Here is a 16,737-nt window from a genome sequence, read left to right on the forward strand (position 1 = left end):
TTTATTTATTTCGTTGTCATTGGCGTCTTAAGATCACATTACTCCTTCATTTTTCTTTATCTGAACCAGTGGTTCCCAAACAGGGGTATGTGTACCCCTAGGGGTACAGGAGCACATTGCAGGGGCCACTTTGAAAGATTTAACAATTGATTTAAAAATAATTATAAATATGTTATGGTTTCATTTATTCAGACAACTTTTTTCAGGAAGTTTACTTTGATCTGCTGACGTGTTTTGACTGCCGACTGCCATTCTTCTTCAGAGGCCTAATAATTCCAGCAAGGTCATTTTGTCTTTTTCAATAATATGTTATGGTTACTTTTGAAATTATCAACATATTATTAAAAAAAAAAGAGAAAATGAACTTGCATGCATTTTTAACAGTACTATTGCTCAATAAAATACTGTATTTTCTTGTAATTTATTGAAACAGGATAATTTTATGCTGTAGAGGCCATTTTATCACACCTCTGACAATAGGAGACAATAAATAGCTACATTTACAAAGGAGACCTTAGTTACTTATTATTAAAGTTGCATGGTATTTGTTTATTTTATTTTTAATTCCACTTTAAATTCCACTTATTGTTTTGAATTTGTAGATCAATGTTTGAGACACATTTTAGAGTTTAGGAGCGTCCGCTGTTCCACAAATGAAAAAGCTCATGAAATGATGGAGATGGTACTTATGATATGAAGAGGGGGTACACATTATTTGACAAAAATGAAAAAGGGGTACACGGAAAAGAAAAGTTTGGGAACCACTGGTCTTAACTTTTTCCTCCTTCTTCTTTGCAGCTTATTGGCACAAACTCTCTCCTACTATTTTTGTTGCTCAGAGAGCTGCATGTGAAACAATGATAATGCATTTTTTATTCAGCCGGTACTGTCTTTGTGTATGTGTATCTGGGTGTGTGGTGATGAGGAAGTCAAGGCTAGAGGTAGTGAAGATATGGAGCGATGGGAGGAAAACTGGGGGGCGTTAATAAAATACTATATACTAGTTTTGATCAATATCAAGGTGAAGAAATTGACATTTCGAAAAGTGGAAAAAATGCTGAAGGAAATGAGTTAGATAAACTAAGAAAAGGCAGATGATGACAAGAGGGCACCAATTTGCATATAGGAAAATATACATGGTTAATACATGAATTGGTGTAAAATATTGTAGTTGAACGAGCCTGTAACGGTGGGTTTGATGATGTTTTATACTTAATATTCTAAAGGCAAACATAAGACACTTGAAATGTGCTGAGAGCTGCTCAAATTAGAGAAGAAATAGAAGAAAGTAAATTCCAGGGTCAATCTTTTCTGCTTGGACTTCTAAAACACTACCGACCTACTTACCAGTTAGCACTAGTACCATTACATCCAGGAATCTGACTGAAATATTCATATTTTTATTTTACATATGGATACATAGGCAGAGTTAAAACGTTAGAGGTTTTACCTTTTCAATACTTTTGTCAGCCTTTATTCATAAAGTAGAGAACTAAAATATAATTAACACTGGTAAGTCATTGACTTTTATTAACAGTAAGTTATAGTTTTAATTCAAAAATATAGAATCAACAATTTCTCTGAAAGAAAATGTATTTTGATCAATGTTTGTAGCGATGGATTTTACAAATGTCAAAGAGACCATTTGACCAGATTTACAGCAATATTTGTGAAGTTTGTGATATTTACTTTTCTCGTAAAAATATAATGTCAACGTTAAAACTAAATGTTAAATATTAAATCTAAATCTTAAACTGAAATGTTAGATCTGAATTGAAATCTTAGCGCTAGATCTACAAGTTAAAAAATAAATCTAAATGATATATCTAAATGTTACATTTAAATATAATGGTTAAATCTTAATGCTAAATGTTAAATCTAGATATTAAATGTTAAATCTACTGTAAATGTTAAATCTAAATCTAAATGTTACATTTAAATATTAATGTTAAATCTAAATGCTAAATGTTGAATCTAAATATTAAATGATAAATCTAAATATTAAATGTTAAATATAAATGTTAAATGTAAATGTTAAATGTAAAACTTAAATGTTTAATTTAAATGTTAAATGTTAAATATAAATGTTGAATCTAAATTTAAATGTTACATTTACATATAAATGTTACATTTAAATCTAAATGTTAAATCTAAATGCTAAATGTTGAATCTAAACATTAAATGTTAAATATTGCATCTAAATCAAAATAATCTTAAATTTTATGTTAAATTTAAATATTAAATGTTAAATCTAAATGTTAAATCTAAATGTTAAATCTAAATCTAAATATTCAATATTAAATCTAAATGTTAAATGTAAAACTTAAATGTTTAATCTAAATATTAAATGTTTAATCTTAATATTAAATATTAAATCTAAATGTTACGGGTGAAACTGAATAAATAAAAATAAAAAGTAAACAACACAATTTCACAACCATTGCTGTAATTCTGTTCAACATGAAAAAATTCACATGTGTTACTTTACAATCGACGCCCTCATATTACCCTTTATTTTATTACTAACCAATAGAAAAACTCCACAGTGTTATTGGAGGTGAAACAAATGATCACATGAGGCAGATGTCATGCAGAAAACGATGAGGGACTTAATGTTATTGGATGGTTGTTGTCTGCTCATGGTAGGCATGACCTTTATTGATTTAGCTTCTTTCCTTCTCCCACCACATGTTCACCGTCAGCTCAACCTAATGTTGGGAGGTTTGATGCGTCAGTGATCTTTTAACCTGACTGACTCCATCTGCTCAAAAAAAAAGAAGAAGTCTGGATTTCTCAATCCATAAATCATCAATAAATGTGTTTTAATCAGTATTTTTCATGCAGTAATTCACCAGAAGACAATGAACACATGTTCAATGTCTTCCAAACACACTCCGCTTTCTTGTGCTGAGTGAATTTATTGCCTCCAGGAAGGCACACGGCCAGTTAAGGAGGATTTAGTCCATCATCGCACAAAAGACATTTTTTATTTAGATTTAGTCAACCCAACGCACAGTATTATGTTTTGAAAAACAGACATTTTTCTCCCTCTGTAACCTTAAATCTATTCCCGGTTTCATTTTATTTTTATTTTTACTTTTTGGAGCTCAGTGCAGCGACACAACAGATGGTGCTTAATATTTTGCGCGCAGTCAAAGGTAGGTAGCAGCGCTGTGACTAATGGGAGGATTTGGAAAGCACACATTGTGTGAAACACCTTTAACAATGTGGATATACAAAGTGAAATGTTGTCATCATTAAAACATAATATAATATTCAGGTTTCACTCTATTACAGTCAGTCAAGCGCATCTTATTTGATACACTTGATCACAATAACAAATGGATAAAACAGCAACAACAATATTAGATCGGTCTTTGATACTAAAGTGTAATACAATTTTTTTTTCCTTTGATTTTGCGGTATGAACTGAAAATTAAATATTGATTCTTAAACTATCGATTTTTGTGATATACATACTCATTTTGTTCTCAATAAAGTCTTGCCAGAAAAGACGATTCAGGGTTAAAGTGGCTATTCAGCATGATACCAACATTCCCTTTTTATCTCTGGATGGACAGCACGTGTGAGTGAGCCTGGACGTACTTCGTGCTCTGTGTTGCAGCAGCTGTTAAACACACTGTAGAATAATAGAATAATCATGTTTGAACCTCTAGGAGCTTCTTTTCTAAAGCTTTTTCTGCAGATTGTATTAAGTTAGTGGGTGGGGGCGGGGCCAATTTGCTCCTTGGGAAAAAGACTGATAGTTATAAAAGAAATAAGGAAAGGAGTGACTCTTAAAACCAATTTTTAGTGCAAAATTTTAGTGCAAAATAAGCTTCAAAATAATGCTTGATGTTATTCTATATATATATATATATAAGAAAATATCAATAAATATGACTATTACGGGATGTTTTCCAGAAATGATGCTATTATAACTATCCTACATTGGATTCTTTTGTCTCCATGCTACGTGTGACGCACACAGACCCACAACACGTAGGTTGAGTCCCTTTTTGTGTAAAATTATGTAAATTGTGACTTCTTTCTTCTGCTTTTTTGTGTTTTTTTCAATGCACATAAAGGAAATAAACATGTGTATACAAAAAACATTTGTAATTGCAACTATTTCTGGTAGAAATGCTGTAATTTCTGGGGAAATTCCCGGCGTGCCAATACTTTCGTCCTTTGCATCAAACCAACTATTTCTCTAAAGGGAAACATTTTCGAGCTAAATGTTTCCAAGTCAGAATTGCAAACAATTATCTTTTATTGATAAAAGCTATCCATAAACATTCTCTACAACTAAACTTGACATAATATGACTAGAAAAAGCCCTTTTTTGGGGGTCTATAAAAGAAGATATTAAACAGTGATACAGATGTTTGCAACTGTTTGGCTTGAATAGTCAGTATTTTGGCTAAAGTATAAAAACACATGTTAAATGAATTATTTTTCTGCACAAGAACATAGATTATCCTTAGTTTTGATACATGGATCACATAAATAGATCCACTGGGTTTCTTGTGTGCACTTCAAGCCTGTTTGTGTTTGACTTTGGCTTGTTGCCCCGTGCGCTAATCTAATGTTGACATTAACGGTTTGTTAATAAAAGAGATGTTTACCACGAAAAACAAACGTAAATATGTCATTTGTATGAGGAAAAACACAGGTTTTAATGAATGTTTTGCCGATACTGATACTAGTTGCGAGGGGGGCTCCGATATGGCACTAAAAGGCTGGTATCAGTATCGGCAAGTACTAACTATTAACACGCCGATGCCATTTATAGCATCGAACTCTTCTTCAAATGCAGCGCCTTGAGTTTTTCTCTCTCCCGACTCTCACTGCTGCCCTGACTCCTGATCACAGAAACACGTATGGTCACGTGTCCAGTGCATGCCGAGGCAAACTATCACTATTGGCCCGGAGCTGCCGCTCTGAACCAATCGCGTGGCTGTTGCCGAAAAACAAATGAACGTTTCTACACACCAGAGAAAATGTTGGCGATTTCGAGGACCTGATTCTTGGCAAAAAACAGGTCATATCTTTTTTTAAACACGGCAGTATCGGAATGTATCCGTATCCACCGATACTATGCAACTGGGTATAGGTCGGGACCAGTGTTTGGAATAACGACGTTTATGTAACGCCGTTTGTTTTTCAGTAACGGGGTAATCTAGCTAATTACTTTTTACGCCGTTACAACATCGTTATCGTTACTGAACGTTAAATGCGGCGCGTTACATGCGTTGATTGAATAAAATGTTATACGAAAGTATCCCCGGCTTCTGACTCAGCTGTTGTGAGGAGACGGGTGAAAACAAGGTGAGCGATTATGATTGGCTATGGCGACGTGCCAGCACATGCGACACACACACACGCACACACACACACACACACACACACACACACACACACACACACACACACACACACACACACACACACACACACACACACACACACACACACACACACACTTTGCGTTTTTAATAGTAACGCAAATAGTTACTTTCCTTGGTAATGAGTTACTTTTATTATAGAGTAATTGAGTTACTAACGCAGTTACTTTTTTGAACAAGTAGTGAGTAACTATAACTAATTACGTTTTTAAAGTAACGTTCCCAACACTTGTCGGGACAAAAAAGGCTATCGAAACAACTCTGGTTTTAACTGTGGTGTTTTGTGTCGGGCTCGGATATAAATAACTGAACTTTCGAGTTCGGTTTTGCAAAAAATGCACCTCGATCCGCACTCTAGCTCCAATACCTCTGCGCATGCCTCCGCGGAACCAAGCAGTCGTTTGGCCCACCGTGCTGTATTCTTCTTCTACTTCCTAATTTTCTCCAAGTCGTCGAGAACACGCATTAGAGTCATTTGACGCAGGGCTGCTCAATTAAACAAAATTTGATTACGATTTCGATTATTACACCCAACGATTACAAAAATAATATAATTGGGAAAAACAATTAATAAAAAAAAAAAGTTAAAAAATTATTATTATTATTATTATTTTAAATATGTTTTATTCGCTAAATAAAACAAACCCACTATTCCGGACATCTACAATTAATAAAGCTTGTCACACACATGGTATTAATACTAACTTTGAGTTGTTTAATCCACGCACATGCAAGCTCCTCCCCTTTGCCCCGCCCCTCTCAAAGCCAAAGCTAGCCTACAGACCAACACAAGGAAAGTTGTTGCTAGTGGTCTTGAAACATGGCTGCAGAAACGAAGCAAAAACACTGTTTAAACAATTATCTCACATGGGAACACTTTGGGTTTGATGATCAAGACCTAGAGCAAAGATACATCACGTGTAAGAAGTGTTTTGGTTTGTCCAAAAGTGAACATACTTGATTTTAGTGTTTGAAGGATTTTATTTACGTTTAAAGAATATATTTCATGTTGTTTTTGTACAAAAAATAAGTAGGTTTTTGGTTGACAAATAATTATTTGAATAATGGTGATTTCAATAATAAGGACAAATAATCGTGATTATTATTTTTTCTATAATCGAGCGGCCCTATTTTGACGTCACGTGTGGGCCCATTCTTCTCGGCTTTGAACGCTTCATCACCCATCAGCATTAAAACACTTCAAATCACAAGTCAGTCTTAGGAATGAAAGAATATTGCATAAGTAGCCTTGTTTCCTTATTACAGTTGTGCTGTGATTTGTCGCCAGAATGAAACAAAAGTCCATAGTTTTAAACGCCTTAGCCTCTCCCTGTTTGGTGCATTAAAAATAGCAGCACACACAAGTGTTCTGACAGCGGCTTTCTTATCTATGATGGGTCACACTCGCCCTGCTGCCTGTCAAGGTCTTCTGTCACCTCACCTACAGTTGCCATTATTTTTGCTCTATAAATATATTTCATTTGGCTCCTTGCTCTTAAATGCACACAGAAAATCATAAGTAAACACACACACACACACACACACTGCCTTATGTGGAGGACACTGTACAGCCAAGCATGCACTCACTGAGTCGGGGCTACTTAGAATATAAATCCTCTCCTTAGCACGGTGCTCAATGAGGCACAAATAAAGAAGGGTTGTGTTTCAAAGCGCTTGAAATGAAGATGGTATTGTGGGGAGCGAAGAATGAGCTTTTTATCTTTAGCTGTAATCATTTTTTCACCCTCCACCTCTCATCCCTCTCTCCTAGTCCTTCTCAGTATGAATTGATTTAGTCTTATTACCTTACACACCTGCCCTCTAGTTTGACTGCACTTTTAGCTCCCTGTCACACACACACAGATCCTTGTCTTACCTACCTGTACCTGCTCTATATGCCTCTCCTTTCCCTCTCCTCTCTGTCTCACACACACACACACACACACACACAAACACACACACAGACGGAGTAATCAGATCCACCAATCGCTTGTATTTTTGAACACTGCAGCTGAAGTGAGACACTGATGTGGTGTCAGCTTTCAGGACGTCTCCGTATCATCATATCAGTCAGACTACAGTTACTAAAATAGAAGCACAGCACACTATATATATTCAAACAGTGTGATGGCAGCAGTGCTCAGCAAGTGCGTTAGTGTCAAAAAAGCTAAAAAAAAAAAAAGAATCATGAGTCAGCATTTTTCAACATTTAGATTCATTAAGAGAGTATCATTATTATGTTGTAATGACTAAGGAAGTATTCAGTGGATTTTACAAGTGACGGTTGAATCCGGCTGTGTCCAACTCAACGCGCGAGGGTCAAATTTGGTCCACCAGAGACTCCGCCTTGGCCCGCGACTCCACTTTGTTTATTTTAGTGGTAAAACACAAGAAAAACACCATAAAGTTCAGTTTGAGATATCTCAGTTGCTCCATATTCACAACATTAAAGATGTATACAGGAAATTAATTGCCAGAACTCTTTCTCTCTTTTTTTTTTTTTCAGAAACCGTACAATTTTACCCAAATAATTCCTCAAATGAGATTAAAACTTTTTAAATAAAAAGGTTCACAAATTTTAAGACTTTTGAAGCAAGAGTTCCAAAAGTTACACATTCTTTTTAAAAAATTTTTTTTTTTTCACAAAATGTTTTTTTTTTTTAAAGTTACAAATTCTGTGAGTTAATGTTGTAAGAGAATTATAGACATTTCTAAATCCAAGCTCGAGTACAGAAATGTAAAGATTGCTCTTTTGCCCCCTTACAATCCATATTTTTCTAATCTAGCCCACTTGAAATTAAACTTAATCGTGTTAATTGTGTTTATCGCATAATTTCTCCGTTTAAAAAGTAAGTAAACTTTATTTATGTAGCGTCACAAAGTGCTTTACAGTGAACACGGTGACATTCAAAAGAATAAAATACACAATCGTAAAAGCAGCTCTATTGGCTCTCTTTTTTTTTAAGTGTTGATCGATGGATAAAACATTAAACAAACCAATGTTTCTAAATTGCCTTTGTTGGTAATTTTTTTAATTATTTTTTTTTGTATTCATTAACCAGCTCGGCTGTAATTACTGTTTTGAACTGAATCAACCAGTGACTCTGGCATTTCTCTCATCTGCATTATTTTATTAATACTTATTGTCTCATATTACAATCAAATTAAACAACTTTTTAACTCATTAATTTATTTATTTTTTTTCCTTTGTGTTCAGCTTTTGCTTCATCAAAGACAAAATTGTTAAATAAAAGTGTCATTCCTTTAAACTGTTATATAGATATATGTATATAACTGTTGACTAAATGTGTTTTGTGTTTTTATAAAGCTAAAAAAAAAAAAGTTCCTGTATTTATTTATTCTAAGTTGGAGTTTTGAATGTTAAACTGGTTAAATGATCCCATATAGACGATTGATTATTATTATTACGGCGCTTGAGGCGATAATGCATTTTTCCCCCATTATTGGCTATAGATGTATGAAGTTTTTATGCCTTCCTAATCTACGCTGTTATATTTTATGGTAACATGAAGATGGATAGAATGAGTTTTCATATCAAATCAGCATCTATTTATACAACACATACAGTTTTATTTTATTTTATGCATAAAGACCATCCAGCTTTTTCCTCCCCAACTTTGTTCTTAATGAAGATTAGTGCTCCCCCAGCAAAGTGCTGGTTAGTATACTCCTCACGTCCATTCACGCTGACACAGCAAATTTGACGTTTTTTTTTTTTTCTCTAAATAACATAACGAAAAAACAACAACAAAAAAAGCAGCAGCAGCCAGAGCAAACATTAACTGAAAGTGAATCACTCCCCCTGGAAAGCGACATAATCATTCACCGACTCTGATGAAAGCCCGCCAATATCATCTGCTAATCTTTAGGCCTTTTTTGCAGCAGGGACCTTGATTGATTGAAATAAAGGGAGACGATGCGTAATACCGACACTGTCAGCTGTCCAATCCCCAGAAAGGATTTTATGATTGATGGAGGGCGGTAGCATTCAGAACTCTCACACCTCGGCACTGCACTCTCAGCACTTACAGTGATTACATCTGTGTGCGTGTGTGTGTGTGTGTGCGTGTGTGTGTGTGTGTGACCCAGAAAAGAGCAGTTTTGGAGCAAGTCTGCATGTTTTTGGTTGATAGCAGTTGCAAACATCTGTCAGATTTAATGCATTACCACCTGTGTAAAACGTTTGCTGCATTGTGTGTGTGTGTGTGTGTGTGTGTGTGTGTGTGTGTGTCCGTGTGTGTGTGTGTGTGCCAGCTGTGAACATTTGGGTATAGAAGGAGGGGGCCGAGTGAAGGACAAGCGAGGATGGAGTAGAAAGGGATAGATGGAGGAAGGTGTGCATCAGGGACTGAGAGATGCACAGGATGTAGGAAGTCCATGTTTTAATGTTTACCTGGTTTGGTTCAATGAACAGGTGGAAACAGGAGAAGATTGATTACGACACACATTTTAGAATAAAAAGGCATAGAAAGAGTCAAACAATGGGTAATCTTGCGAAGAAATGTTGCACAGCAGATGTTCTTGATTTGGTGTTTATCAGATGTTTACATCTTACCGTCACTTTTTCTCTTACTTCAGAAACTTTCCATGTTTTATTTTTAGCAGCAAGACGCTCACAAAGGCCTATTATAGAGAGGAACAATTGTATTTGTCACACACAGAAAAAGTTTCCAGTACCCTGCTTTCAAAGCAGCGGTTTTCAACCTTGTGGTCAGGACCCCATTTGGGGTCGCGAGACACAGGGAAGGGGTCACCAGATGCCTTCAGGAAACTAAGAATATTGTTTTAACAATTTGAGCCCATTTTTGCCTATGTTTACCCTTTTTCTGCAACTACACCAAACCTATTTTCATCACTTATTCTTGCCATATTTTTGTTCTTTTTAATGGATTTTTGCAACATTACTCACAATTCTGCCATTTCTTCATCAAAATTCAATGCCTTTTCTGCACATTTTTTTGGCACTTATTAACCATTTTCACCTCTTTTCTTACCTAAAATCTCATATGTTGACCCATTATTGTTACTTTTAACCTCTTTTTAATTTTTTTTAAATGTATTTATTTTTTTACCATATTTCATGCTATTTTTTGCCAATTAACCACATTCACCATTTCGCATGCCCATTATTTGCCACTTTAAACGAACTGTTACGATATTGACTTTCAACCCTTTTTTTAAACCACCTTTTCTGTCTGTTTTTGTCCACTCTTCTAATTTGCAACTTTTAAACAACTTCTGTGGTTTTCAAAACCCCATCACCACCTTTTCCACCATTTTTGGTCACTTTTAACCCATTTTATTTCTGACCAAAAACGAGGATTTACATCTTTAAGATGACTATACACTACGACGCAAATAATAATAAACTTCCTGGATAACAGTGGATATTATTCAAAAAATAAATACATGTAATTATAACAGATTCATAGAACAATGGACCATCATTTTTGCTGACTTTATGGATGGGCCCCAAAAATCTCTCCCACATGACTGTTCTTCAATGTTCATGATGTGTTCAACCACCTTCAGCTACAGTGGGGGTCTCCAGTCCCTGGCACATTTATTTTGAGGGGTCACGGGCTGAAAAGGTTGAGAACCACTTGGTTAACTCTGACTCAATTACCACATGTCTGTTTAATTAATGTGCATTGTCCCTTTTAAATAATCAATACATTCAAATAAATGTGACTGTACTGTAATTATGCATTAAAGCTGGAGACAATATATCGTGGGACAAGATCCTGTGATATTAAAATGCCACGAGATGCATCGTCAAAGGTATGAGGGTATCGCGACGGGGTGGGAGGGGTTAGATAAACAAAACAACAACAATCCACATGATCTGCTACTGAGGAGTTTTTCATCAAACTCAGCTCAGGGTTAGGTCCAGGTTTAACCTGAGAGTCTGACTCCGTTAAGCTGGATTCTAACTGGAACGTCTGTTTAATCAACGAGAAAACACCTTGGTTACCACAGTAACAAAGTCCGTGATTCAAACCTGCTCCCGACCAGGTTTAAGCTTGGCTGAGCTGGGGAGCTCCAAGCTGAGAAGAATTTGATGAAATGGGAAAATCAAGCGTGGTCACTGACGTCTTGGGTACACCAGCTTTAAACAGTAAGCCTGGCTCTACTAAGAACACTTTGATAAAATATCCCCAATATTGTCATGGTTTGTTTTTAGTTTTCACATTCCAAATGAGTTAAAAAAGATCATACCCAAAGTAGGTCTGTAAGTATGTCCAGAGTTAAAATCAAATGGTTATTTTTGGTCTGTATAGCATCGTCCCATCATCGACTATTGTATCATAAATTCAGCGTTTTAAATGAAATGGTATATTATCAGTTATGTGTCGACACTGCCCTGTGGACCTGTGTTGGTTCTTTTTTGTTCCACATATGTGTGAGTGTGTGATTGAATGTGCAGCAGATCTTAGTGTGGAGACTTTTCCTCCCAGAACATTCAGGAGGACACACACAGCAGGATAGGTCAGATGCTGTGTGACTAATGTGCCTTTGTGTGAGTAACTATTCCTGTCAGGTCACCACCACCACCACCAGCAGCAGCAACACAGTTACTGTACCTGCTTTTCTGACACTCCAGAAGGACTTTTCTTGAAGCTCAGCTCTAATTACTGTGCGTCACAGGCATCATGAGCATGTTTTATTTTTATTCACACCAATGTTGTGAAGCAACACTATGTTTGAGTCCTGCAATTGAATTCCAGAATGCAACAGTTTGTGACAAAGCAACACTAGCCCATGCTTTGAGGCATTTGTATGCTTTCTGTATCTGGCATTCATCATGCTCAACCTAAACTGATGAATACATTATGGTTTGCGGCTTCTGTAGCCTAAATGACTTATAGTACTGGTAATCCATTCATTTGCAGCATGCCCAGAAAATATTACGGTACATACTGTACCACTTTAGAGATTGCATGTTATTTTCAGTGCTTTAAATATGTTGAAATGCAGTTGACATGACGCAGCAAGATAATGGTGAATGTTAATTTTATAAACTTTTATCAAATGAAGAGAAACACTCTTCCTGTCCTACATTTTTTTCATTCTTATGATTTCTTAGAAGACAAACATTTATTTCTCGCATATTATTTAATATGATTAAGTATATGTTTTGCTAAGCACTCTAAACTTCAGTTTTTTTGTTCTAAATAGTCATTTTATAAGTGTTTTCTTTTTACCGTTGAGCACAGCATTTTGTTATGAGCAAGATTTACGAAAGCATGCTGTTTCTGTTGTTGAGTAGGTGATCAAAAATACATTATTTATGTTTGTCATTTTCAAAATAGCATGAAAGTTAAAAGTTTTTTTTTTGCCGACATTCATGCTCGTATAGATTTTAAGGTGTTGAATGTTTTCTGTTGCACTTTTTGATCATGTAAAGCACATTGAGTTGCCTTGCGTATGAAATGCGCTATACAAATACATTTGCCTTGCCTTGCCTTAAAAGATAGCTTATATTAAAATATTATACCTGCCTTTGAACGTGTATTTTTTAAAGACAAGTTACCAAATTAATCGATCCTTGCAGCTTTTTTTTTTTTTTTTTTTTTTTTAAAAAAACTTTAAATAAACAAGTACTTTCAAGTTTATTTCAAAGATCTATTGAACATGTAGGCTACAGTAGTCAAATTATTTAAATGCTGTCTGATGTTGTTGTTGTGCTTGTGAAGTGTTGTACTTAATATGGTCGTTGTGAATTCATTTTATTTACAAGTATATTGCAGTATTTAAAAGAAACAATGTAAAGAATAATGAAGCTACTTTAAAAAAAACACAATAAAATACAACAGTGTGATTAATCATTGATAATAATTGGAATTATTAAAGCCACCGTGTCGAGCTCTTTGTATAATGCAACGAAAAAGCCTGTCGCTTCAAATAGAAAACAGGTTCATTTTAAATTAGCGAAGTTTAACTTTCCACAGCTCCTACCTTAAGTGGCATCTCTGTGAAACACAGACACCATTAGGTTAATGAAGAACAAGCAAGTATACAAACGAGCAGAAACACTTTGCTCTCTGTCTGTGAGGAAATCTGTAGAGACTTGGAGCTTTCGCGCTGCACAGACGGTCAATGCTAAATTGACTTATTCTTCCAAGGATAGAAAGCAATAGCTTTAAAATGTTTTTTTTTTAAGCTCAAGTGGCTCAATGAAACAAACCTTTTGTATTGTCATGGCAGGTTAATCACATGTGACAACTTACTAACAGCACAACTGTTGGAAAATCCATCATATACTTACACACAATGATATATTACCTGGGTTTAATATAGAAAAGGAAAATAATATCAATCCATCTTCTCTTTGTGCTTATCGTGGTAAAATAGATTTTCAAGTATATGTTAACCGAGGCATGTTGACAGTACATTACCTTGTCAATATGGAATCTGAGAGAAAACCTATCGATAACAAGGTATTGACTGGTGCTTAAGTGACATACTTAGCTGAATATCATGTTTTCTTTGCTGCTTTATTATGAGTGGTGATTTATTACTTTAGTTCAATGCTGTAAAAATCAATCAAACTTTACAAGCCGCAGGGAAACGTCACTGTAGTAGCCTTCGGTTATTTGTAGTGGCCACATTTCACGATGTACGTGAATTTATAGGTTAAACAAACAGGTAATTGAATAAAACTTAACACATATTCATCAATAACAAAAAATAGGTGTTTGCTGCCTCTAATATGAAATCCATACTGTAATAAGTGCAAGAGTGATCTGAATTCATCCAACAGTCAATGAGTGAAGACTAGTAGCTACATTTTGTCTCTAAATGAACCACTTCACTTGTACCAAGATACAGCAGCTCCACTGTACAGTTATAGCCTTCTACGCTCATGTAATCTTTTATATTCAATTTAATATCAACAGGTTTTCATTAAAAAAAATACATCTGTCTGTGTGGCTAGTTAGTTAGCTACTGCATCGCTATCCAGCTAGCTACTGGATAGTTCACTAGCCAGTACCTATATTGCATTGGTTAGTCTGTTTCAACCTTCATTAATGGCTAAATTGTGTTTATCTGATATCAACCAGGAAATGTTTTTTTTTGACTGTGTGACAAATACATTTGAAATCTATCTGTCTGTGTGGCTAGTTTGCTTGCTAGCGAGCTAGCTACCCGGTACCTATCTTGCACTGGTTATTTGTAATTTGACGCTCGCTTAATCTGTTTCAACTTTCATTTGTGTTGATCTGAAATCAGCCAGGAAAAGTGTTTTTTGACTGTGTGACAAATACATTTCAAATCCATCTGTCTGTGTGGCTAGCTAGCTAGCTAGCTAGCTAGCTACCTGGTACCTAACTTGCATTGCATTTTTTTTGTAATTTGACGCTCGCTTAGTCTGTTTCAACCTTCATTAGTGCTTACGGTAATTTGTGTTGATATGATATCAACCAGGAAACATTTTTGGACTAGAAACCAGAGCATTGTGTGTTAGCTCAGTGATGTAAATTCCATATTAACCTGGGCTACAAACCCATGGTTTTCTTGCTGTGAACTCGCAATTAAAGATGCGCGATGTTATCTGGCAATATTAGCCATAAAATCTAAAATAAGTTCACATCGGTATCGGTTTTTTCACAGATGTTGAAGCGCCGTTTGTTTGAGACGACATCGTAAAAGCAAATATTGAATAGAATAGAATAGAATACAGTCCTTTTATTGTCATTGCACAAGTACAACGAAATTGCCCATGCCCCTCCCATCAACATTCCACTTCAAAGATTCAAGCCAAACAGACACAATCATTATGAAAACAACATAAGGTACCATAAATTATGGCCTTTTTTTTCCCATTACTAAAGTTGAATATAATTATATTTTCCACAGATGATGTACATTTGTGGAATGCATCCCTATTGGATATTAGCAAAAAGCTAATAGGGAACATCTCTAAAAGCAATTCTACCTTCTGTTTGATTAAGCGACCCGTTGCCTTAACCTGTAAGAGGTAGTGAATTTAGTGCGTAACTCACCTTTGTTGGCGGAAGTATGATTTACCTTGACCTTGAATGTAAGTAGGTCTTATGTAAAAATGGCTATCTTTAGCCACAAGCAGCAGGCATGTAGCTTTATGATCAGAATTCTGTCCAAACCTCTGAATTCACAACCGCATTAATGGCTTGTGCACCGTTTCTTTTTGGGCATATCTGTACCATAAACACACAGTCAAGCTTTTATTTCCACCTGCATCGAGGCTGGCTGTTCTGTGGATGTGCTCCACTGACACTGAATGGGCGATCAGGAATGCAACCTCAGAGATGGCAGCTGGAGTAATATTATGGAAATATGAACACATTTTCTGCTTCATAAGAAGGCAGAAGGAAATAAAGTACGGGCGTCATTGAAGCAAGGGGCGCTGTGAGCACAATGAAGCTCATTTAAATAAGACGACAAAGATGGCCGGCAGTTCTTTGTCAGCTGGGACACCACAGGTTCTTTTCATGTTTCCCACTCAGCCCAGTACACACTGGTAATTTAATTCTGGCCTTAAACCATGGCACAACACTATCTGCAGACTCGCTGAGAGGCACAGATGTATTTCAGGGCACAGCTTGGGTTTTACCTGGCTTCTTCTTCTAAGATAAATCAAACATGCAAATCACACTCTTTCATGTCTTCGTTCTAATATTTACTTTTCCCTTTTACCCAACGCGCACACAGACACATTTCACTGGTTTCATTCGTCTCCCGTGAGGTTATGGAGAGAGCTGGAGAGGCTACTATAGTCAGCTGGTGTGTGTGTGTATACTGTGTTTGTGTGTATTTGTGTTGTCTTAATGTTTCTCCACCCGCTGGGTGTCCATCTGTGGGTTTATCTGGTATCATTTCCACTCCTCCTCCTCCTCTCGCTCCTGTGGAGGTTTAGAAAAAAATACCCAATATACTAAAGACACATTGTGATAAGACTAAACCTGACAAAAAACGCTTTAAAACACAAAGACATGAATGCACACATGTATTTAACACACACACGGCTGTGAAATAAGAGCCTTTGGGTGCAGCAGCAGTGCCTGCTAATACTTCCTATTTATCGTGAAGTCGTTGAACTGAGCAGCGTGCAAACACACACAGTGCATGAGAAGTGACGAGACAAGGAAAATAGGAACATAACAGTGCAAGAGGCAAAAGGGAGAGATATCAAGAGGATAGAAGGATCATAAATGGAATGAAAGAAGGGAGGCACAAAAGAAGAAGTTCTTGGAAAATAAAGAAGAGTGAAGGGAGACGGGTGAAGGCACTGGGAGGGAGGTGATGTGGGGGTGGGGGTGGGGGG

General features: G+C 36.0%; 2 protein-coding genes across 2 annotated transcripts in view; one reads left to right on the top strand and one right to left on the bottom strand.

The window, feature by feature from the left end:
* The window catches only part of LOC114457462 (triadin-like), a 67,415-nt gene extending 60,097 nt beyond the window's left edge, over positions 1-7,318 (bottom strand). The window contains exon 1 of the mRNA XM_028439292.1: positions 7,289-7,318. The gene's annotated coding sequence lies outside the window, so the exon portion shown is untranslated. The remainder of the gene's footprint in view (positions 1-7,288) is intronic.
* Positions 1-16,737, top strand: part of nkain2 (sodium/potassium transporting ATPase interacting 2) — a 107,422-nt gene that overhangs the window by 19,155 nt on the left and 71,530 nt on the right. The gene's annotated exons all lie outside the window — the stretch shown is intronic.

Source organism: Gouania willdenowi, chromosome 24, assembly GCF_900634775.1.
Source record: "Gouania willdenowi chromosome 24, fGouWil2.1, whole genome shotgun sequence".
NCBI classification, from domain to species: Eukaryota; Metazoa; Chordata; class Actinopteri; order Blenniiformes; family Gobiesocidae; genus Gouania; species Gouania willdenowi.